We start from the raw sequence: 23519 nt of genomic DNA, 5'->3' as shown, positions 1-23519 counted from the left end.
AGCAGCGATATAGGAAGCTGTTGAAAGGCATCATCTCATACTGCGCGGGAGGAGGCAATGGTCAACCCCTCCTGTATTCTACCAAAGAAAACCACAGGGCTTTGTGGGCGCCAGGAGTTGAAATCGACTCGACAGCACACTTTACAGGCCTAAGACATGCTGAGGTTGAGACCTGTAAGGTATGAGGAATCCAGCTCTTGGATCCTTGGAAAAATTGTGCAGCTCTCTCATGTAGCAGAACAAGTTTATAGTTAGTGCTAAATAGATCTAGTAGAACATGTCAACATTTTCTTTGTCAGCCAAAACATCTTGGCTGGTCGCTGCTGAAAATGGAATCTTGGACGGGATAGGGCTTGGCTTGATCTACCAGATTGGGGTGATTAAAGAATGGGAAGAGGGTGTATTTCTTTGCCACTCTTTCAGTGCAAGAACATCGTGGATTTAAAACACGGCGGAGGGGAGACATTTATAATCTTCAGTAGTGGCTACAAGTGCCGAATCAGGGTGGGTTATTCCTTCCTCTTTAAAAGTGCAAGGAGGCGCTCTAAGATGAACCTTACTGTGCTCCTTACAACCCTAATTCTTAAAGCAATGCTGTAAATTAAATAAGTATCCCTGCTAACTGGGCAATGTGGAGAGACTGCAGCTTCTGCAGCTAGAGGATAGTAGACAACAAGGATGGCCAACGTATCTCAGGGCTGCAACTCAGGAGGGATGCAAAATCACACCACCGCCACACTCAGATGCACATCTGGAGCAGAGATCACCCCAAGGGGAGGGGGATTCCCTCTGCATTTCCCAAGAGCCACATTTCAGCTGGTACTCTAGTGCCCTCTGGTGCCTGGACATTCAAACAGCAGCTGCCAGCCCATTTGCTCTTCTTGCTTCTTTAATGTACATGTCCTACTTTACATCCTCTCCCCCACCCCGTTTTTACAGTTCAGCTGTACAAACTCAGCATTCAGTATCTGAAACCCTTTTAGAAGCAAAGATAGTGTGTTTTGGTTTCCCTTTAAAAAAAAAGTTGTTACAGCCTGAAGAGAAAACATTATTTTAGCAATACTGTCTAAAAAACAGGAGACTCCTCATCTTTCATATGGGATGAGATAGGTTTTCCCATTAAAAATCCTAAGTCACTCAAAGCAGATGCAGTTTCCCCTGCCAGTGCACTGCAACACTAATGTACAACAGGTGCACCCTCCACTTTCTCCAGAGCTAAAAAAAAAAAAGCGGGGGGATAGAATCCTTGCCTCCTTTGAAATATGGACACCTAGACCCAAAATTCCCAATCTGGGGTTCTCAGATGTTGATGGACCACAACTCCCATTGTGGGCACCTTCAGACATGGCTGGGGATTATGAGAGTTGTAGTCCAGTAGCCTGTAGAGAACCAAGGCTGGGAATCCCTGCCAGGGGATTCCTAAGCTAGGAGTTGAGCACAAGTAATTCTAGAAAGGAAACAGCTGCAAAATAGTTATGTCTCACAAAGTGTTACAAATCTCTGACGAACCCCACCCACCCACCCCCCGTGCGCCAAATCCCATTATTACAAATCACAATGGGACGTACCACTTTTGCTCCTAGCAGGGTTGTTTTCACTATAAAATCTGAATGGCAGGCAGAAACCAACAGGTTCAGCCACTAACTACTACACCTGCACATCTGTAAAAGCTTCACCTGTTGAACTTATGGCCATTATGCAGCTGTTACAGGCCCAGCATCACTATCAGGGTGGGGGGAGCAGCAACCATATTATAACGTCACAGGACACCGTTCATTTCTAAGTTACAGGGATAAATTGCTGGGGGGAAATAGAATGCTGATTTGGCCAAGACTGGGGCTATTCTCACGACCAACAAAAATTGGGCTAGCAGAGGCCAACGACCAACCGAGCTCAGCCCGGTGGTTCTGCCGAGCCGCCGAGCCCAGTGGTTCTGGAGCGGCTAACCCGCTCGAGAACCCCTGGCAAAAAGCAGGTTTGTGGAGCGAGTGCTCCCGCAAACCTGCTTTTTGCGATTGTGAGTAGCCGTGCCACGCCTTCGCGCCATGCCTACTCATGAGTAGACCCCTGGCCAGGAGGCTTAAAAGCAGCCTCCCGGCTCGGGGGTCTCCCCAATATGCCCTGCACATGCGCGCAGGGCATACTGGGGCTTGCAGGGGCCGCGCGGCCCCCGCTCCCCCCACCCCCCGCCGGCTCCGGCTCGGAGCCGGCCATTGTGTGGGCGGCCGATCCGGCTGCCCAGGGCTCCCTGCTTGCTTGTGAGCGGGGAGAGCGGGCTTAGCCCGCCCTTCCCACTCACCAGACAAAACCAGGTCTCACTGATCGTGAGATCCGGTCCACTGTTTATCAACAAAGGCTGGCTAGTGCATTTCATTCTTGGAAGACAACACACTGATAACAACATGGTGAAGAACGACAGTGTTCTTGAACTATATTACACAAATACAGGTTGCGCTGTTCATTTGAAAGTCCGCTTGAATGGCTAGGTCAAGTTCTGTAGACTTGGTAACAAGACCCATGATTAATCATACCCAAAACTGTAATCATAATGGCCATGTCAAATACGCATATTTAAATTAACAATAATCTGATTCCAAAATAATGTCTATAATCTTATCCCTCACCCACATACAGAAACTTAGATTTATTTATTTTTTAAAACTTTGCAACCTGCAGCAGCCATTTTCTTCAGGCTGAAAAGGGTGCCACCATTATCACAGAAATGGCTACTACCAGCTGCTTTTGGCAGTGTACAAGGTGAATCCCACTGAAGCTTTTTCTACGTGATCCCACATGCAGGAGAGATAGCATGGAGAAGATGTGGTAGTCTGCACTGGGAACATAGGAAGCTGCCTTCTACTGAGTCAGACCATAAGTCTATCTAGCTCTGTACTGCCTACACAGACTGGCAGCGGCTTCTCCAAGGTTGCAGGCAGGAGTCCTATCTTGGAGATACCAGGGAGGGAAGTTGGAACCTTCTGCATGCAAGCATTCAGGTGCTCTTCCCAGAATACCCCCATCCCCTGAGGGGAATATGTTACAATGCTCACACAGGTAATCCACCACTGAAATGTAGTCTCCCATTCAAATGCAAACCAGGGTGGACCCCACTTAGCAAAGGGGACAATTCATGCTACTCTCCTCCCATAGTTATAGTAATCTGGATTGACTGACTGGGTTTCCAAAAACGTAGATTATGTATACCCCAATTTTAGATTCTCCACCTTATCTGAAAATCTCATTTTTTTGCAAAACCTTTGATTCCCCTTTCTCGGGTGTTTGCTGTGCTGTCAGTAGCACAAAACAACCCCTTGCCAACACAGCTCCTGACTAATCTAACACATAAAGCACCATCTGAATCGGTCGGCAGTGCAGATGGAGATGAGGTGGTTGCGGAGCAGATTGGATTGGCACCAGGGCTAGGGGTGGGAACCCATACATGTGTGTGCTCCACATGGGAAGCCACCAGGCAGCGATACCGGTTGCATCATCAAAACATCAGTCTCTCTGGTTCAGCACTGTCTACACTGACTGCAGGGGCTCCCCAGGGTTTCAGATGGGCTTCTCCCAACCGAACCTAGAACAGGGAGAAGGGGGTGCAGTAAACAAGCCACAGGTGCGGGGGGTTCCTGATTTCTGCTCCCCACCCCGTCCACTGCACTCTGCCTTGTGGCCTCACTCACCACAGTATTAGCCCCAGCTGCGCAAGCTGATTATTTGCCGTTTGGGAATAACTAGCCAGTGAACCAAGGGTCAACCCTGCAAGCAGAGTGGGGCAGCTGGAGTGGGAGAGGAGAGTGGGGACAAGCTGCTGTTTACCAACCATCCCACCACCCCTGTCTGAGCAGTGCCGGTTGCGGCTGGTGTCTTGCATAGCTCTGTTCAAGAAGGAGAGCTGGTCTTGTGGTAGCAAGCATGACTTGTCCCTTTAGCTAAGCAGGGTCCACCCTGGTTGCCTATGAATGGGAGACTACATGTATAAGCACAGTAAGGTATTCCCCTCAGGGGCCACTCTGGGAAGAGCAGAAGGTTCCAAGTTCCCTCCCTGGCTTCTCCAAGATAGGGCTGAGAGAGATTGCTGCCTGCAACCTTGGAGGAGCCACTGCCAGTCTGTGAAGACAATACTGAGCTAGATAGGCCAATGGTCTGACTCAGTATACGGCAGCCTCCTATATTCCTATGAAAGAAAGGGGAGGCCCACATCACCACGACTCCCAGTCCATCTTCAAGCCATTATTTAGATAAATGAAAAAGTAAATAAAGGTAAAGTTAAGAAACAAAGAAGTTCCCAACTGCTTCATTCAGACAGGGGGCAGGGGGGATAACTAGGTTTAAGTCCTCCATTTTATAAAAACCTATATGAAAAGGGTACAGGAGTGGATGGGTCTTCTACCTTGCAACCTACTCGACAGAAGATTATCCAATGCATCCACAAATGGCAGGTATTTCCTCTCCAGCTGGTCACACTGACTGAGCAAATCTCCAGGATTTCAGGCAGGAGTCTCTCTCAACCCTACCGGGAGATGCCACGGACTGAACCTCTGGCCTATTGCATGCAAAGCAGATGCTCTACCTCTGAGCTATGGCCCCATTCATTTCAATAGGTCTACTCATGAGTAATCAAGTCTCAATGTCACTGAGAAACAGAATTGCCAACTGATCCCAAAACAACCTGACCTGCTCCTGTACATTTAACAGCAGGTTGATCTGTAGAAATCAGGAGCAAGTGAAGCTATTCATGGCATGGGCATCAATGTTATCACCTGCTAATTTCCAAAAAGTAAACCATAGATGAAACCTCTACAGGGGCCAGGTCAAAAGTTGGCAACCCCACTGTGGGATTGTTGCAAGTGAAAACCTCCTTTTAACATGGACACTATTGATCACACTCTTTCTGCCCTGATGTTATACTCATCTATGACAGTGTAACAAACCCAGTTTACTTTTCTAACTGAAATAGAAGAGGACAACTATATCAACAATATGTGTACATATAATACCTGAATGATACATAGAATGATATGATCTGTGTACATATAATACCTGGAGCTTGTTAAGAATAAGTCAGTTCTTGTTGTTTTCTTCCATTGACAATGAATGAACTTTACCAAACTGCATCTTTCTCAAAGGTTGTACAAGCTGATTGGAATTAAAGCATCTCTTCAAAGTGACTACAAGACCTCTTGTTTCAACTTCTCCAGAATTCTCCCACGGGCCCCAATAGCAGAAACTTCCCCAGCAACAGTCTTTGGAAACTCCAGAAAAGGTCTGTCTACAAAACTTATACTATTACATCAGTCCATGCCTTGTCACTGTATTCTAGCACTCATTGTGGAAGGTATGAAGTCACCTTAGGTGACCACTAAACATCTTCGGTGACCACTGAACATCTGAATCAGACCACTGGTCCATCTAATTCAGAACTGTCTACACCGACTGCAGTAGTGGAGCCAGGACAGAGGTGGCCCATGTCCTGCCACCACGGCAGCCCCACTCGCCCCACCCCCTATGTCTGATGTCAGACATGGGGGTTAGCCATGCCTCCGCATCTGACATCAGACATGAAGGTATGTTGTCTGGCTCCTGAATGGGGCTGTGCAGCCCCGTTCAGGAGTTAGATCCAGGCCAGTGCTGACATTAGACGCAGGGGGGGCTGGTTTAGCTTCCAAGCGGGGCCACCCAGCCCCGTCCGGGAGCTGGATTAGGGCCAGTGCTGCATTCACAGCGCAGCCAGAAGTGGCTCTTCCTGAAGGAGAACCTTTCCTGGCCACACTGCAAACGCAGCACTGGCCATTTAACTCCCGAACTGGAAAGAAAAGATTTTTAGTTTATTCGGTCATTGACCAGCAAACATTTACAATAAACCAGTACGTATTTTACAAATAATATAACAAAACTTGGCCATAACAGAAATAATATCAGTGTCCTCATTAATTAAAAGATAATTTAAATAAAATTCATCAGACCGGCCAGGCAAATTGTCTAACATAGGAGATAAAAGTCTTAAACGGGGTTCCCTATAAAAATCACAATAAAGAATAATGTGCGAGGTGGATTCTATAACCCCTTTGCCACATGGGCAAAGACGTAAAAATAGCGGAACTCCCTTGAATCTGCCATCCAATACTGCTGTAGGAAGAACATTTAAATGTGCTAAAGTGAGGGCTCGTCTAAATTTAGGGACAAGCACCACATCAAAATATTTAGCTGGTTTAAGATTAATAGCTTGACTCCCTAAGTATAAACCCTGCTTGAGCCATGCACCTTCTTGTTGAACTTCTATATCCAGGACATGTTGCTTAACTAACTTCCTGGCTTGCTCAATTCCTACAGTATGCAAATCCTATATGGAGAGGCCAAAAGAGGAAAATTTGCTCAACACAGCTCGTTTCCAGCTCGAATTAAAACCATCATTCATAGCCAAAGAGGCTAAACCCACCTGTCCAAAACTCAATTTTAACCAAAATCGAAAAATACAGCTCCAGTAAAAAGAAAAGATTGCAAGTAGAGAGAGAAGATGCCGACTTCACAAAAACCTTTTCTGTTTCTTTTTACTTAAACTTTAATAAAGCTATTATAAATTGTGATAACTCCCGAACCAGGCCGCACAACCCCACTCAGGGGCTAAACAAGCCCGCCGCATCTGTTGTCAGACACAGGGTGTGTGTCGGGGCCGTGAGGCGCAGCCCCTGAGGGGCGGCGGACCAGGTGCTTTGAACCCAGTCGCCCAACGGTGGCTACGCCCCTGACTGATTGGCAGCAAGTTTCCTAGGTTCCAGACAGGGGTCTTTCTCAGTCTAAACGGGATGTGCCAGGGATTTGAACCTGGAACCTTCTACTTGCAAATCACGAGCCTGTTCTCACAAGCAGCCAAGACCGGGCTAAGGAAACCAAGCCTGGGCTTGGCTGCCCGTAAGAACTGCTGGGAGGCACACGGCTACTGGCGGCACCTCGGCAGCAAACCCACCCAGGGATCCCAACTCGTAAATGAGGTTAAGGGAGAGCGAGTGCTCCCTTAACCACATTCCCTCGATCATGTGCCAGCTACTTGCAGCCAGTGCTGAAGCACTGGCAGGGGCCTGCCAGCCGCCGGAAGAGGGACCCCGCAATGCACCTCACACTCGAGCGGTGCACTGTGGGATTTCCAGGGGCCAAGACAACACATCCCAGCACCCACACCTCTGCACTCCCTGGGGCAGTGGCAGACTGTGCGTCCAATCAGCCTGCCCTTGGAGATAGCGGTCCTTGGAGATAGCGTGAGGGCAAGGCAGGCTTCTGCAGCCTTCCCGGCCACCCACCCGCCATCCTGGCTGCCCAGCCGTTGAGAATGGCCATGTGTTCTGCCATTAAGTTACAGCAAAACATCTGGAAATGTATGGAATCCATGCCGGAAACATTATTATTATTACATTTATATCCCGCTCTTCCTCCAAGGAGCCCAGAGTACTACATACTTGAGTTTCTCTTTCACAACAACCCTGTGAAGTAGGTTAGGCTGAGAGAGAAGTGACTGGCCCAGAGTCACCCAGCTAGTTTCATGGCTGAATGGGGATTTGAACTTGGGTCTCGCCGGTCCTAGTCCAGCACTCTAACCACTACACCACGCTGGCATTTCTAAGACATGCTCCTCATATCCTCAGTGAAATTAATGTTCCTCCTTTAAAGTTTTTTTTATATATATATACACTGAACTGTGGCAGAAATCCTGAGATCAGTGAAGTCAAGGAATGATCTGCCACTCTCTTCAAAGGGACAGGATACATTACCTCACTTACTACTGCACGGTGCATTTCCAAATGGAAATGTATAAGATCAGAATTGCTACAAAATACTTTTCAAAGCACTGTCAAAAAGCATTGCATTTTGCAGAGCAAAATAAGAGGCAAGTTCCTCCAAGAGCTGTGCTGCCTGGCAAGATCTTCAGCATGTTACTCACTTCTGAGTCTCATGGAGTTCAATGGGATTTATTCTCTAGAAAATGCATTAAGACCATTGGTCAGATTAATCTCCCCCATAATCCAGTGTTTTTGAGCTTGATTTTCAGTCTGCGTCTAAAGGGACCAAAGATCTCCCTAGCCAGTCCTACATGAGATCCCAGAGCTCAGATCCAAGTCTTTCAACATACATGGTCTTGGCTCTACTGAATTACTATAGCTCTTTCCTAATGAGCTGGACAATGAGAGGGAGCTAACAAACTGAGGGGAGGGGAGGAAGATCAAAATCAATGATGTACAATGGCTTAGTGGCATAATCAACACACATATAATTGAAAAGGTCTATGGATTTATTAGACTTTATTGCCTGATATCACTGTGTTTCACACTCCTTACTAAAACAAGTTGGCCACAATCCAACACCAACCAAGACATGTGTCTACACCCTTTGAAATCAATGGATTTGGGAGTACTTAACTCTGTGTTAAATTGTGGCTATAATACAGAAATAATTCTATTCATCTCAAAGGTCCCATTGCAATAATGGGTTTCACATGAATAATAGTCGGTTTCACATCATGCTTTTAGGATCAGACCATTAATATGTCAAACCAACATCATATCCATCTTTGGTTTCCTAACAAACAAATGCATTGGCTGACACACTGCACAATGCTATGTGTGAGTTGCAATTTAATGCTCATGCAGTTGGGCAAGAGCACTTTTGTGCTAAATGCCAGAATTGCACAAAGCAGTTGCACAAATGATGGCCACTGTGGAAATAATGACTGTCAATTGTGCAACCGTGTGCACTTCTAGCATTTAGCTCAACAGTGCTCTTGTGCCACTGTGCAGATGTTACATTGCAACGTGCACGTAACACCATGCAGTACGTCAGTCATTACCTTTAAGACAGGAGTTATCAAACTTGGGTCCCCAGACGTTGTTGGACTACAACTCCCATCATCCCCAGCCTGGCTGGGGAAGTTGTAGTCCAACAATGTCTGGGGATCCAAGTTGGAGAATTCTTGCCTTTAAGAAACTGCAGTGTTCTTGTTGTATATATACCTCTGGTTGGTAGATCCAAGACTTTAAAAATGAGCTTCTAAAACGAATTGAACTTTTCTGCAATAACTTAATAGAAACTCTGCTGTAAAGTTATTTAATCAAGTTCATATTGCGCACTTAAAGCCCACTATCTAACTAACTAACTTCAGGCATTAATTTAGGAATATTTGAACAGGCAGAGATCCCTGCTGACTTTAATATAGAATTTGACTTATAAAGATTAACAATGTGGCCAATGTATTCCCAGTTCATCAGTGGAAAATAATGGAAATGGTTTGTTTCGAGTAATATCACATCTACACAAATTCACAAGACATGCTTCAATCAGAGCATCATGTACTTGTTTTTGTTTTATCTGCCATGCCTAGAATTAATTACATCATTTTCTTAGATAGAAAATAAAATAAAATTCACAGCATGAACAGTCAGAGCATTTTCTAGCTGCATATTTTACACAGGGTTTAAGCTAATGTGGAACTAACAGTGAAGATTCATAGGGATAGTGGGGGTGGGGGAATAATATTAAGCTAATTTTAATTCAAAGCACCTTAAACAGAAAAAAGGAAAGTCTCTTTCTTGAATCGAAGGCTGCAAAATATCATTCACTGGCACTTTCCTTGTACTGAAACTAACTGATGAACTGGCAGTTGCAAAAGTGAAGAAATGTGTGAGTGAGGGGGGAAAACAGAGGCAGAGGAAGACTTAAACAAGTCAATTTATTTAGATTGCAGGGATATAGCTGAAGGGGAGATGAAGATTCATTCATTAATGCCAAGAACTAGCATTGAACACACTTGTACATCAGTGGTTTAAAGCGGCAGCCCATCAGAAACATGTTAATTTAGAAGCAGGTTAGGCTCAGGGCTGGTTCACATGTATATGCTCATCATACGATGTTCACAGCATCAGCTGATGACTCCCATGTGCCAATAGACCACTCCAGACGGAAGTTTCACATCACTTCAAATGTAATACTTTTGAATGGAGGCAGTTCAGGTCATTAAGAGTAGAGAAACCAAGTGAAGTACGTGTATGCAGGCAAGTAACTGTTCTTACACACTGATCTTCTGCATCTTTACTCTGGAGTAAATTAAATTCATTTCAGTGTTATTTGCTTCTGAGTAAGCATGCTTAGGACAGCCACCTTAGCATTGGGTGTTCTCTTTTTTTCAACATTGAGGCGAGTCTCACGATCAGTAAGACCCGCTTTTGCCGCTTTTGTGGGGAGAGCAGGCTAAGCCCACACTCCCTGTAGACAATCCTGGCGGGAGCCCTGGGCAGCCGGATTGTCCGCCCACATGATTGCCAGCTCCGTGATAGAGCCAGAGGGGGCTGGGGAGCTCGATGGCCACGCGGCCCGTGGAAGCTCCAGTATGTCCTGCATGAGCGCGCCGGGCATACTGGGGAGACCCCCGGAGCCAGGAGGCAGCTTTTTGCCTCCCTTCCGGGGGTCTCCTCATGAGTAGCTGTGGCATGGAGCCGTGCCGCAGCTACTCACGATCGGAAAGCCTGGGTTTGTGGAGCACTCACTCTGCAAACCCGGGCTAAGGAGAAGGCTAAAAAAGCGGGCTAGCCGCTTGCCTGCGAGCCTGGTGGTTTACACGATCAGCCAAAATCGGGCTAGGCTCTCCTAGCCCGATTTTGGCTGATCGTGAGAATAACCCCATTGTTAGGATTGTAAAATCCATTCCTACTGCAACTTTCATAAAGGAGGCATGACTAGTTCAGGAACCAGTCAACAAGGAACCATGGTTAAGCTTGGTCCCACACAATGGCCGCATTTGCATGTAATGCAGAACCCTGGGTCCACTGGACCCACAGTTCCCTGCCCCCCCCCGCTCTCCCATCCAAATTCAGATGTTCAAGAGAGCTGCCTCTCTGCAGTCAGTGAGACTGCAGAGAGACTGGTGAGGTGGCTGTGCAGGCTTCCTTCTTGACAGAAGGACAGCCTACAGAGCCAATCAGGCCAGAGTTGAGGGAGGAGCTTCTTCCCTCAACACTGTTTCCTGGGCCAGCAGCTTGCAGTTCCAAATTTGGACTTACCACAGGCTGCCTGAAACCTCAGGTTGAGGCAACAAAGTTTAATTTAACCCGAGGGTTCATGTTGGAGTCCCAATCCTGAACCCTCTGTTTCGTTGTCATGCCGCATGCTGAATGTTCCCCCACATTCAGACATAACATTCCACGGAACGGCAGGCCTATTCAACTTTGGTTCTGCGTCACATGCGAATGCAGCCTATGTCTCTGAAGCTCAGGAGTGCATCCTCCCTCTGTCCCATTCCTGTGAGAGCACCCACTTCTGATTTAGGTTAGAATAAACCCAGATGTAACATCCAAAGCAACTGATCTTGGTTTATTCTAACCTACTTACTTGAAATTAGGTTTGAAGTGAGTTAAAGATCTTGGTTTATTTCGGGTAAGTAGGTTAGAATAAACAGAGCAATCAGTTCAGCTGCCATGACTGATCTGGGTTTATTCTAATCTAAATCATAAGTGGACACTTGCATAGGCATGGAATGGAAGGAGGGCACACTCACAAATCTCAGAGACATGGTGCAGGACCAAGCTTAACTGTAATTCCATGTTATGTCTGAACCAGCCCATAATCTGACTAAGAAGAGCTGGAAAGTCTACAGAGTCCTCTTACATTAGAGGCTGGTGCAATACAAGATATCACCTTATCTACTCTGTCTCTTTCAGTCTGTAGGACCAACAGAGCAACATCTGAAGCAAAAAGGGGATGGCAGAATCAGATCAGAACAGCAGCCTCACTGGTTGAGGAAAACAACTGATCTGGCCCTCTGGTCCATCTCTAGCAATAGCCCTTGATAATTTAGGAAAGCAGAAGAGAGTAAACGTCACACCAGTCTCTATGGGTATGTTTTAGGATATCCTCCTGAACATGAGAATTATACCTCATAAGACTTCTTTATGCCCAGTCTTAACAACTTCACTGGAACTGGCTTTCACAAAAGTGTGTTGGAGCACAATCCTACACTCAGACGTAATTCCCAATGTGATCATGACGAACTTAATTTCAATGGGACTTAGTCTGGATGTTGACCAGTATGTTTAGAATTACAGCCTCAGAGGCAAACGCAATCCTAAATGTAGTACTTGGATGCAAGATACAAGGAAATTAACAGGACATTGTTCTAAATACATATGTTTCAGGACGGGGATATTAATTTAAAATGTTTAATTATCATACATTATATTATATTATAATATAATTATAATTAGTTTAGTTTTAATAACGGTTTTATACTGTTTTAATTGTGCTTCATGTAGTTTAATTTGTTTCTTTTTTACACTGCCTAGAGATGTTCATATTGGGCGGTAGAAAAATATGATGAATAAATAAATATATGGAGAGAAATAGATATTCCCCACTTCCACAAATGTATTAAAGCTGCATTCCTATACAGTTACTTGAAAGTAAGTCTTACTTCTAAGAAAGCATGAATGGAGTTGCACTGTCAGTGGGATGGGGATCCAGTTTAAATATAATGCTGGGCATATAAGGAACACTTACATGTCTTATGAAGTCAGCTTCTCTTTTAAAACCATGTGGTTTTAGCATGCCAGTGTAGAACTCACTTGAGCCATTGACTCCTGGCATGCTCATTATGAATGCATAGGTGCAGAAACCCAGTTTAAATATGCACTGGCTGTTTGGAAAAAGTAAAGGTAAAGGTAAAGTGTGCCATCAAGTCGATTTCGACTCCTGGAGCCCACAGAGCCCTTTCTTTTGGTAGAATACAGGAGGGGTTTACCATTGCCTCCTTCCACGCAGTATGAGATGATGCCTTTCAGCATCTTCATATATTGCTTCTACCCAATATAGGTGTGTCCCATAGTCTGGGAAACATACCAGCGGGGATTCAAACTGGCAACCTTCTGCTTGTTAGTCAAGCATTTCCCTCCTGAATTTGGACCAAATTATACTGTGAACAGTTGTCGCATCCCCTGGCAGTGAATTCCAAAGATCACTGTATCCTCCAAAACTGGACTTGGTCTCCCTGAAAGCCTTTTACATTAGGCAAGACTTTTGGTCCACCTTCTCTCCAAAACTTCAAGCAACTCTAGTCTTCAGCACTACCCCTGCTAACTTACCAAAGAGGCACCTTTTTAAAGTGGTGATTCTCTTTATTGAACAGGAGGAGAGCAACTGGCCCCATCCATCCCCAGCACAGCATCCCTCCAGTGGCTGTTGCGGGTGTCTATCTTATGTTTCTTTATAAGATTGTGAGCCCTTTGGTGACAGGGTGCCATTTTATTTATGTATGTACTGTATATCTCGCTTTGGGAACTTTTGTTGAAAAGTGGTATATAAATATTCGCCATCGTCGTCATCTTGACCCTGAGCTGATATTTGCTTCTGGCCATTCTGGCAATGCGCAGTAATGATGAGTTGTGCTAAGGTAGCTTTCTATGTTATGAGTCACACTATCGGTCCATCTAACGGAGCGTATAACTGGCAGCAGCTCTCTGAGGTCTCAGGTGGAGATCTTTCCCAGCCCTACCTGGAACTGCCAGGGATTGAACCGAAGACCTTCTGCATGCCAAGCAGATGCTCTACCCCTGAGCTACAGCCCCATCATTGTTGCTTTCAGCCCAGCCTAGCCTGGGCGAGGCTGTGTGTGTGAAGTGCCAGGATCAAGACCAACCCCAGTGCTACTCCCCCACCAAGCCCAAGTTTGTAACCCTGGCCGAGGTTCAGCCAAGGTTCAGCCAACCACAGGTTCACTTAACCGCGGCTGGCAATCATTCACATGCTTTTTGAAAGAGTTTTCCAGGCTTTTTTTCTGCTTTATATTTAAAATTCAGGTTAAAGAGCTCCCCACTCCCTCGACCCACCGCCATTCCCAGCAGCAAGTCGGGGGAAGGAGCGGTTGTGCCAAGCACAGCAGCTGCTCTAGCGAGAACTACCGCCGCCGCACGCGTAACATGGGGCAACCTGGGGTGCGGGAGGAGGGATTCCTCCCACTCCCAGCTCCTGCTATGGCTGCACCTCTGCTAGTGCGGGCGTGTGGTGGGGCAGGGTAGAGGCTGGGTGCTGCTCATCTACCAGGGGAGGCAGGTGATCTCCTGCTCATCTACCAGGGGAGGCAGGTGATCTCCTGCCTTCCTCGCAACTTTTCACAGTGGCCGCCGGAGGTCGGGTGAAAGATCTCAATATGTCATCATCACTAAAGCTGTGCCGTCGAGTCGATTTCGATTCCTGGCAACCACAAAGCCCTGTGGTTGTCTTTGGTAGAATACAGGAGGGTTTTCCCATTGCCATCTCCTGCACAGTATGAGATGATACCTTTCAGCATCTTCCTATATCGCTGCTGCCCAATATAGGTGTTTCCCATTGACTGGGGAACATACCAGCGGAGATTCGAACCAACAACCTCTTGCACCCTAGGCAAGTTACTTCCCCACTTTCATCATCATCACTATACAATAAACAAAGTCTGTGTGTTCTTATTGTGGATGAAAGTGAGGGTATGCAGTTTCAAACTCAAACTTTAGGAGCAACCTGCAGAAACAGGATTCTCCCTTGTCACATCATTTGTAGGGAGTCTTCCACCTTCTCACCCCTCTTCTCCACTTTAACTATATAAACAGCTTTCGTTCCCCTCTGTTCAGATAAACAGAAGGCTTTCCTCACTGAACAACTGGAAGAGGGATCTCTCTGCCCAGCCACTGGGGATGACTGAAGGGTAAACCCTAAAGCTAAACCCAGGATTCTTTTTCCTCTTCAGTATGTGGAGAATGAGTTTTAGAAAAGCATCAAGCCATCAAATGCTGAAATGCAACTTTATGCATGCTTACTTATTTAGCAGGGGGAGAGTAACTGGCCCTATTCACCCCCAGCACAGTACCTCCAGTGACTGTTGTTGCTGCCTATCTTATGTTTCTTTTGGATTGTGAGCCCTTTGGAGACAGGGATCCATCTTATTTATTTATTATTTCTCTGTGTAAACCACCCTGAGCCATTTTTGGAAGGGCGGTATAGAAATGGAATAAATCATCATCATCATCATCATCATCATCTCAGGTGTCCTGCTTACTCTTCTTTACTCAGAAGAATCCACTGAATTCACTCATGTTCAAGTCCCATTACACTCAGTGGGACATATTTCTGAGTAAACCTGCCTAGGCTTAAGCTGCACACAGTAAGTTTGAACCTGGGACATGTTTGTGGTGGGTTTTGTTTTTTTTTTGCATCATGAATGAAAGGCAGAAATTTGACCAAAAAAATTATCAAATTTACATCACAACCTATCAATTCACATCAGGAGCCAATTTAAAATAAACCTGAATTAACCTCGCATGTGAAAATGCTGTTACTGAACTTTGTGTCCCAGGATGAATTCTGCCAGACAGGTGAATTTACATCAGAATCATAAACTGGAGAACTGTCTGCACCCTGTAACAAATATTTCCCTCCCTCTTCCTTTAAATGTCACATTGGTTCTGATACTATAAGGAACATATATTATTTATCAGCTATTATTCTGATAATTCAATTGGTTCTGATATTATCAGCAAATACTCCCTATTTCTGTTTTTTTAGAATCACTCATAACTTTATCTGCTTTCCCCATACATTTCCTTTCCTCTTGCATGTACTGCCAGTCTTTCTATGTATCACCCTATGGATCTTTATGCAAGCACAGCATGTATTTCAAGTGGCCTGCTAACTAAGGTATGGCTTATCAGCAACTGCCCTGTAAATATTTTCTTTCAATAACATACATGGCTTTTAACTGATTCCAAGTAACGGGACATCATGCAGACCTTTTCAGGAGCTGCAGCAACAACTTTGGACTAAAGGCAAAAAACCTTCATATTTGCTCTCATCCCCTTCCTCTCTGGAAAGCATTAATGGGAAAGCATTAGTGGGAGAGAAAGAACTGGGAATAAAACCCTTTTCTTATTTAGATCTGAACATATGAAGCAGTCTCATGACAGATCACACCATCTAGAGAGGGTCCATCTAATCTAGGTCAGTATGATCTACATTCACTGACATCAGCTCTCCGGGGTTTCTTTCCCAGCACTATCGGGAGATGCCTGGAGTTGAAGGTGGGACTTTCTGCACTCCATGCTCTACCACTGACCTGCAACTCCATTCTTGCTATAGCCCAGCATTTCCTTAAAGCTCAAGTCAAACAACACCATCCAGTGCATCATCCCAACAACCAGCCCATGAGGTCAGCTACCACACTATGGATGCCAATATACAGATGAAAGATAAAGGCTAAGAGATAGCAAATGGTCCAAGTCTACACAACAGTTCCATGGATTTGAGTTCAGATCTTTTATGTTTCTGTTCACGGTTCTGTTCACCAAGCCACCCTTAGGTCTCTAGATTGCCCCAAACCATGAATGCCCAGATAATGAGCCGTTCAGACCAAGGATAGTGACCTAGGGTTATATTGAGCCAGGAAAAAGGCATGTAAATGTCACTATTTCCCCAAAGTCAGTTTGAGATTCCCAACAAATTTCACCAGAGACTAAGTATGGGTCATCAAAGCATCAGCATTAGGTAATGGACACAACAAAACCCAACACAACACCAACCCAACTCAACCCAAACCCATCTCCAGATAGCAGTTTTGAAGTGGAACAGGTGTGCTCTCCTAAGTAATGTCAGCACTTCATTGGTGGGCTTTTTAGCCAAATAAATAAATAAATAAATAAATCAGAACAAAAAGTTTGTGGACTAGATGAGTGAAAGAAACAAGAAAAAGGGAACACCGGGATTTCGGAAGAGAAATCAGAACAGAAGCCTCCTTTTGCGATTTCAAAGCAAATACCCGGAGTTTTAAATATATGCTCCCTGGATGAATATTTCAATAAATCTGTACACTTTATGCTTTGAACTGAAAACCCTTCCAACCTCTGTGGACGTTCGTTGACTACCGCAGATACCGGTTACTCTCCTTCTTTTCCTCCTTTGACCCCCTAACTTTATCAAGATGTTAAGTAACAGCGAGCCTAGCGTAGGGTATGGCCGAGCTGCGATAGCAGCTCCTCAAAATCTTCACCAGCAGAAAATACATAAAGGGAAACCCGATGGTCCTATCCTGCCGTCTGTTTTTCCTAAGCGAACTGAAGGCAGCATCTGAGTCTACGATTAGTAAAAAGGAGCACATATGATATATAACCATCACTATGGTTGCCTGGAAATCAAAGATTTGTACAGGAGTCCCGTCCGTACGGCCTCCTTCTGGGCTATATGCAAACTTCCCACATGAAATCCCAGTATAGGTCGTCCTTCGTCGCTGGGAGGGAGTTTGGGTGAAATTGACTAAGCCACGAGCGCCTGATCTTGGAAGGATAAACGGCAAAACATGGCTGGCGGAGGGAGGAAAAGTTAGCCCGCACACTTCTGAGAAAACCCCAGCAGCTTCAGAGCGCAACCTTACCTGAGCCACCGATCTGGAAGGAGGCAGCTGCTCTGCAATCGGGATCTCGTTCTCTCTTAAGAGGACGGTGGCGATGGAGGGGATCTCCTCGGGTCTTTGAAGCCGCCCTTCCAGCTACTTCAGCTGGCGTGTGCGATGGAGCTGCTGCTGCTGGCAAGAGAGGAGTTTCATCCCTGCGGAGAGCCTGGCTCCATCCTCCGCGCCGGAGGGGAAGAGGACTCTGGCTCCGCTCGCTGACAGACGGGCTGCAGAGAAGAAGTGGGAGGTGTGGGGCTGGCGAGTAGGCGGCTTCACGCAAGGAGAGATTCCCACCTTCTGAGGAGCCCGGGCGCCTCCGCTCCGGAGGAGGCAGATGCTGGGCAGAGAAGCCCCACTCGCGCGCCCCCTGCAGGTGCTAGGCAGTACGGCGTCACCCCCGAGCCCGAGCGCTTCCCCTCCCCTGCACTACTTGGTATCATTTAGCTCTCGCTTTCCCGCAAGCGGAACAGCCCCAGGGGGGCATTTGACCGAAGGAGAGATCAGATGCCTTTCCCCTTAAAGGTCTCCCAAGCGCTCTGTCTACGGCACTCCGGCTAGAGTCAAGTGGCACGAAGGAGTGGGCGGAAGGGGGTGCCGCGCTCCAAGTTGATTTCGGATGGGGAGGACCAAGCGCACCCCGCCCCTCCCGCCTTTGGCAACTGAGGGCATTGGACGCAGGGGGCGCCACAACCGAGTTGAGTTAACTGGAAATGTTTCGCTTCCCCCTCTTGCATGGAGCGATAAGAATTCCTTCTGAAGAAGTCCCACGTCTTGCGGATCGAGCAACCCGACGCCGGGGTGGGGTGGGGTGGGGCGGGGTAGGGGATTTTTAGCTGAGTTTTTTTTTTTTTTAAACGAGGTCAGAGTTTTTGACTAGGGCTGTCGAGTTTAGTTGATAGAGCTGTGCGTGGAAGCCACTTTGAAGGAGTGAAGGTCAATATTAACTGATGGGACGGGACTGTGTGTTAAAAGTACGCTTAGATTTTTTTGCGGGCGGGGAAGCGCTCGGCTGCTTCTCATTTGTTGCTGTAAACGAAAAAGAAGACATTGAAGCTGGCCGCTTCATCTGGCAACGAATGGTAGCTTTTGGTTTAAATTACCTTCCACTAGCTTCAGTAGCTCAAAATGACATGGACTTTGATATACAAATGCCCTCCCCTCCCCCTCCACCCCCCCCCCCCCACAAGCTCTCTGTTTCAGATCCCTTCCCTGCAGCTGCTTTTCCTTGGAGAAAACCACCATCCAGCTTTTGGGATGCACTTCTGTATCATGTGACCCGTGGCTCTGGCCTCCGCTGTTGTCCTCATGGGACTATGCAGGGGCGTGGCCAGGGGAGAGGAGGCTCTTTCCCTCTCTCCCTAGTGGCCCCTTGGCGTGAGGGAGATAATGAAGAAAATAGGAAGGGGTGGAGCTGGGGGCCCTGGGTTCTTTAAACCCACCCGCTCAATTATACCTACACCCCTCAGACTGTATGATCTCGGAGAACCTGTTGGGGATCCGCTGTTTGAAAGAGCCACCAGGTCAAAATCACAGCTGCTTTTGCAAGAAAAAAAATGCCATTCCAGTTCCATTCAGGGAGCTCTGACCTAAGGTGTACTACAACCCTGAGCCACCGAGCCAACCTTTCCCTGCATGTGGGAAGGCAGAATGTTGGGATAAAGCTTTGAGTCTCCACCTACCCTCATGAGCATGCTGAGGAGGAAGTCATGTGGGCTGCATCCTGAGCATCCCCAAACATTTGAATAGGTTCTATTCATGCCTTATTACAAGGTGTAGTCTAAACCTTGTTTCCTACTGCACAAGCAGTGGGTGTAGCCCATCCCCATCATCTCCTTATTCCAGAATTTTCTAACAGGAAGGAACGAAGATGGAATGGAAGAGAAAATGAGTAGAAAAAGAAAGAGATGGACAGGAAGAAGGGGAGTTAAGAAAAGAAGGCTTTCATGTACTTTTTGTATAAGGTTATGAAAATGGAAAGGAAACAGTATTCATTTTTATTTCCCACTTTTCTCTCTTTTTCCTCCTCTATTTATTTTAAAGAAACAACCTACTTATTACACTCCATAGGCCCTACTGCACAACTTAGTTTACACAGCACAATATTTTTTGTATTGCACAAAATGTGAACAGCAGCACGTTATAACAAACCTTGCTTTAACGTGGGATTTTCTTAAGGAACGTTCTTAATCCTGGGAGCTAGGCCAGCCAAAGACATTTTGGTGCCTGAGGTAAAATTAAATTTAAAAAAAAAATCCCAGCAGTGCCCACTCAGTAATTATTGCAGCCCTCAGTAATTAAAAATAAATTACTAGCCTTTTCAGTAAGAACAAAATAGTAAATTAAATAACTGCTTTAATAGTGTCCAGAATTTACCACCTGAGAAAGCCATTTCATGGAAGGCATGGCCCTACCTGTTCAGAAATGGCCTGGGTACAACATCCATTTTCCTGGGTAGCTTTTCGTCCTAACTTGCTTTCACACAAGGTCTAGTCAACCCAACACCACATGTGACTCTCTTTGACTCACATACAGACAGAGAAAGAAATGGACCAAGTTTCTCTAGGGAAGCAAATTCTTCATGGAAACAGAACGCTAAACCAAGATGAATAATTGTTGCACTCAGTATAGTGAAGTTAGGTAGATGACACATTCGTAAATCCTTGTAATGCTGGTACTGGGCATGCACTGAGAGAGGCACTGAGTACAGAAGACAATAATCAGCCGAGGAGTTCCCCCTCTCATTCTACCAAACTTTGCCCAAATCATATTTTTCTCCTCCCAAAAAGGTTTTGCCTCTCCCTGCAAAAAATGTAAGTGAAGACTTGCTCCTCAAGCTTTTCCCTGCTGACTGCACCCCTGTTGGGCTGCTGCCATTGCCCACAATCAGATTTTTTTTTCCCCCTCCTCCCCGCCCGCCCGCCCACCTGCCTTGCCACTGAACTAACAACTTGTAATGGAGCTCATGTTTTCTGCCAGCAAGTACTAGTTCTCTAATTAGAAGGTATTAACTACCTGGTATGTTTGTTGCTTTGTTGTTAACACATGACAAAAATCCTTATACCTTGGTTTTTCTTAGTGCAGACAGGCAGTGCATTAAATAAGCATTTTTATCAGAGTACATTATATTACAGAAAGCACTCTGATCTTCTGATTCAATTGCAATCTTAAATAAGAAAAAGAGAAAACTGGAAGGGCATGAAGCATCTGCAAAAACAAACTTAATTTCCTACTATAATTCTGAGAGAGATTTACATAAAAACCTCATCTACCTGTAATATCTGCTCATAATAATTACCAATTTCCTATGTGTTTTCCACTCACCTCCTTCCTATAACTATTACTGTCAATGTAAAGGCAGGGTTGCCTTCCTGATGCCTTATTTAGAACACCTACAGCAAAATAGCTTAGATATTTAACTAATTGTGGGCTTCAACAGCAGAGATAATCTTTGTGTCTTGGCTTTGTATACAGACATAGGGGTCTGCAGGTTAATAACATCAGGGACAGCAAGCTTCATCACATTGTCCTACATTCGTCACATGATTATCAGAGAGGAGGAAGGAAGAAATTGAGTCCAATAACCAAGGAATGGGAAGGAAAAAAAAGGTAGATTTTCCTTATATTTACAATAAAATCATATTTAGTCAACATACTGGGTCTGCATAAGCCAGGGTGATTCATCTTTCAGAATTCTATGTGTGATCCAGAGCACAAATTTGGAAAATTTCTAAGAATCTGTGTTTGTTCATACATTACATTTCTCCTCCTCGCAAGCAGTGCTAGCTTTCCTGTGGTGTGTGCAAACATAATGTGAACTGGGTGATCATGAATATGTTGCCAGCACCAGTTTCAAAATCACAGTAGCTAATTTCCCCAGTAACTGAATGCATGCATGTACACACACACACACACACACACACACACACACACACACACACACCTTTTGAATTTATCTGGATGTCCAGTTTGTATGTTACATTTGCTCATATTAGCACATAAGCAAATGAGAAACTGCTTTCATTTCAAAAAAAGAAGTTCCTAGCTCTCATGGTTTTGCAAGCATCTGTGCACCACTGTTAGGAGGGCACAGTATGGAACACAGGCTTTACATGCATAAATGTCATGTGGTCAGCATCTCCTTTGAAAAGCTTCTCAGGCAGCAATGCAGAGGAAGACCCATGCCCAAGACTAAAGAGCTACTACCTACAAGGCTTAGTTAGGTAAAAGCAACTTCATATGTTCCCATTCATCCTTGCCCATATTTTTTCCTCCTTTTGCCAAACCACTGCTTGACACACACACACAAAAGTATGCCAAAAGCTCAAGTATTTGGTTCTGATCCAGGCATACACACTAAACAAATTATATATGGCATAAATACATTTGCTTGGATTCCTGCAGTAAGTTCTGCATTCAGTGAATCCAATATAACTATTCCATCATCTTCCTTCTCCACCCTACACCTCTTCATCCCTATATGATTTCTGTTCCCTTCAGCCCTATAGATCCTTTTATTTCAGACAAGCTGCTTAACTACCCACTATGACCCTAGAGCAGATGACATATTATCCTAGAACGAAAATTAGGAGAATAATAATCATAGGCAAGAAGAATGCATTTTATGTTCAGGACTGGATCTTCGTTTCAAGAGTAATATTTTAAAATTCACTTCCTGCCTTTCCTTGTCTTTACACACCAGCCTTTGAGACAAAATAAACCCCAGCAGAACTGCAGAGCATGGGCGTTAGTGTGTATATAAGAAGCAGCTTTGAATATCACCCTGTGGTTATTTATATATCTCTCTGATATGCTTCTCACAGTTTTGACTGTTTGCTAGATTTAACTGCTGAGTCTCCATCTAGTGTTGCTGAAAAGATCAGGTTTTTCTTATCATCCGTAGGATGCAACTGTTTAAAGGCAGGCAGAGGAGCAAAAAATACCACCTTCTTCCTGTGGGTGGCATCAAAATATCTTTGGTGTACAATGATCTGTTCAGAAAGAAGGATTGAAGAAGTAACTTAACAAAAGGTGTGGGGGGAGGGGAAAGAATAATTATGCCTTGGAGAGGAAGGCTTCTATTTTTGTCATGTGTTCAAATGATTTTTTCCAAAAAAATTAGCAATTTAAATTAATTTAGTGATTTCAATAATCAGTAGCAGAACACTGCCAGAATTTTAACCACCTTTGTGCATGTGCTATGCAAAATTTTGCAGGCATGTTCCAGTTCAAATGGTTGCAAAACTTAGGATTTTTTTAAAAAACAAACAAACCACAAGTTTATACAGCTTTAGTAAAATGTAATCGTGCTTAACTAGAGAGAAACTGATGACAAACATAAACACAAGGTAAGCAGTACTCACCCATTAACAGGAATTGTTCTCACAGGTATTGGGTAAAAACTACAGGTTTTAACAAGTAAAACATAACTGTATCTCACTGAGGTCATTCGTACAATCAAAAACTGTTTTCTATCCAGCATTGGGAGCTGTGTGTGCTCCCAATTTTTGGTTATGTGGAAGCAAGGTAGGAGGAAAACCTGGGTAGCTTTTCCTTCTAACTTGCTTTCACACCATCACTTCTACCCAGGTTTTCATGGAACTGAAAATTGGGAGCACACATAGCAAACCTGGGTAGAACACAATGAGGCTATTCCCACGATCAGCCAAAATCAGGCTAGGGGAGCCTAGTTCGATTTTGGCTGATCGTGGGAACCACCGGGCTCGCAGGCAAGCCCGGTTGCCTCCCGGTGGTTAACCCACCTAAGTACTCCTCCCCTAAATCCGGGTTTGCGGAGCGAGCGCTCCGCAAACTCGTTTTTTAAATTGTGAGTAGCTGTGGCGCGGCTCCCCGGCTACTCACAAGGATGCCCCCGGAGGGGAGGCAAAAAGCCACCTCCCAGCTCCGGGGGTCTCACCAGCATGCCCTGCACGCTCGTGCAGGGCATGCTGGAGCTTCCAGGGGGCGATTGGCCCCCGCTCTCCCCAGGCCCTGCCAGCTCTGTCACGAAGCCGACAATCGTGTGGGCAGCTGATCTGGCCACCCAGGGCTCCCGCCCTGCTCTTGTGTGGGGAGA

At 45.5% G+C, this 23519-nt stretch overlaps 1 protein-coding gene and 1 non-coding gene across 4 annotated transcripts in view; both read right to left on the bottom strand.

The window, feature by feature from the left end:
* CPNE4 (copine 4) overlaps positions 1–18024 on the bottom strand; it is a 317325-nt gene extending 299301 nt beyond the window's left edge. Inside the window, exon 1 of one of the 3 annotated variants that reach the window (XM_053263929.1) lies at positions 17429–18024. The gene's annotated coding sequence lies outside the window, so the exon portion shown is untranslated. The remainder of the gene's footprint in view (positions 1–17428) is intronic. The other 2 variants (XM_053263931.1, XM_053263930.1) reach the window with 2 other exon arrangements.
* TRNAA-GGC (transfer RNA alanine (anticodon GGC)) lies at positions 13530–13601 on the bottom strand. The gene has a single exon. It is a non-coding gene; the product is annotated as a tRNA-Ala (tRNA).
* Positions 18025–23519: the final 5495 nt, after the last annotated feature.

This window comes from Hemicordylus capensis, chromosome 6, assembly GCF_027244095.1.
Source record: "Hemicordylus capensis ecotype Gifberg chromosome 6, rHemCap1.1.pri, whole genome shotgun sequence".
Classification (NCBI taxonomy): Eukaryota; Metazoa; Chordata; class Lepidosauria; order Squamata; family Cordylidae; genus Hemicordylus; species Hemicordylus capensis.
This window is presented reverse-complemented; position numbering and strand designations above follow the sequence as displayed.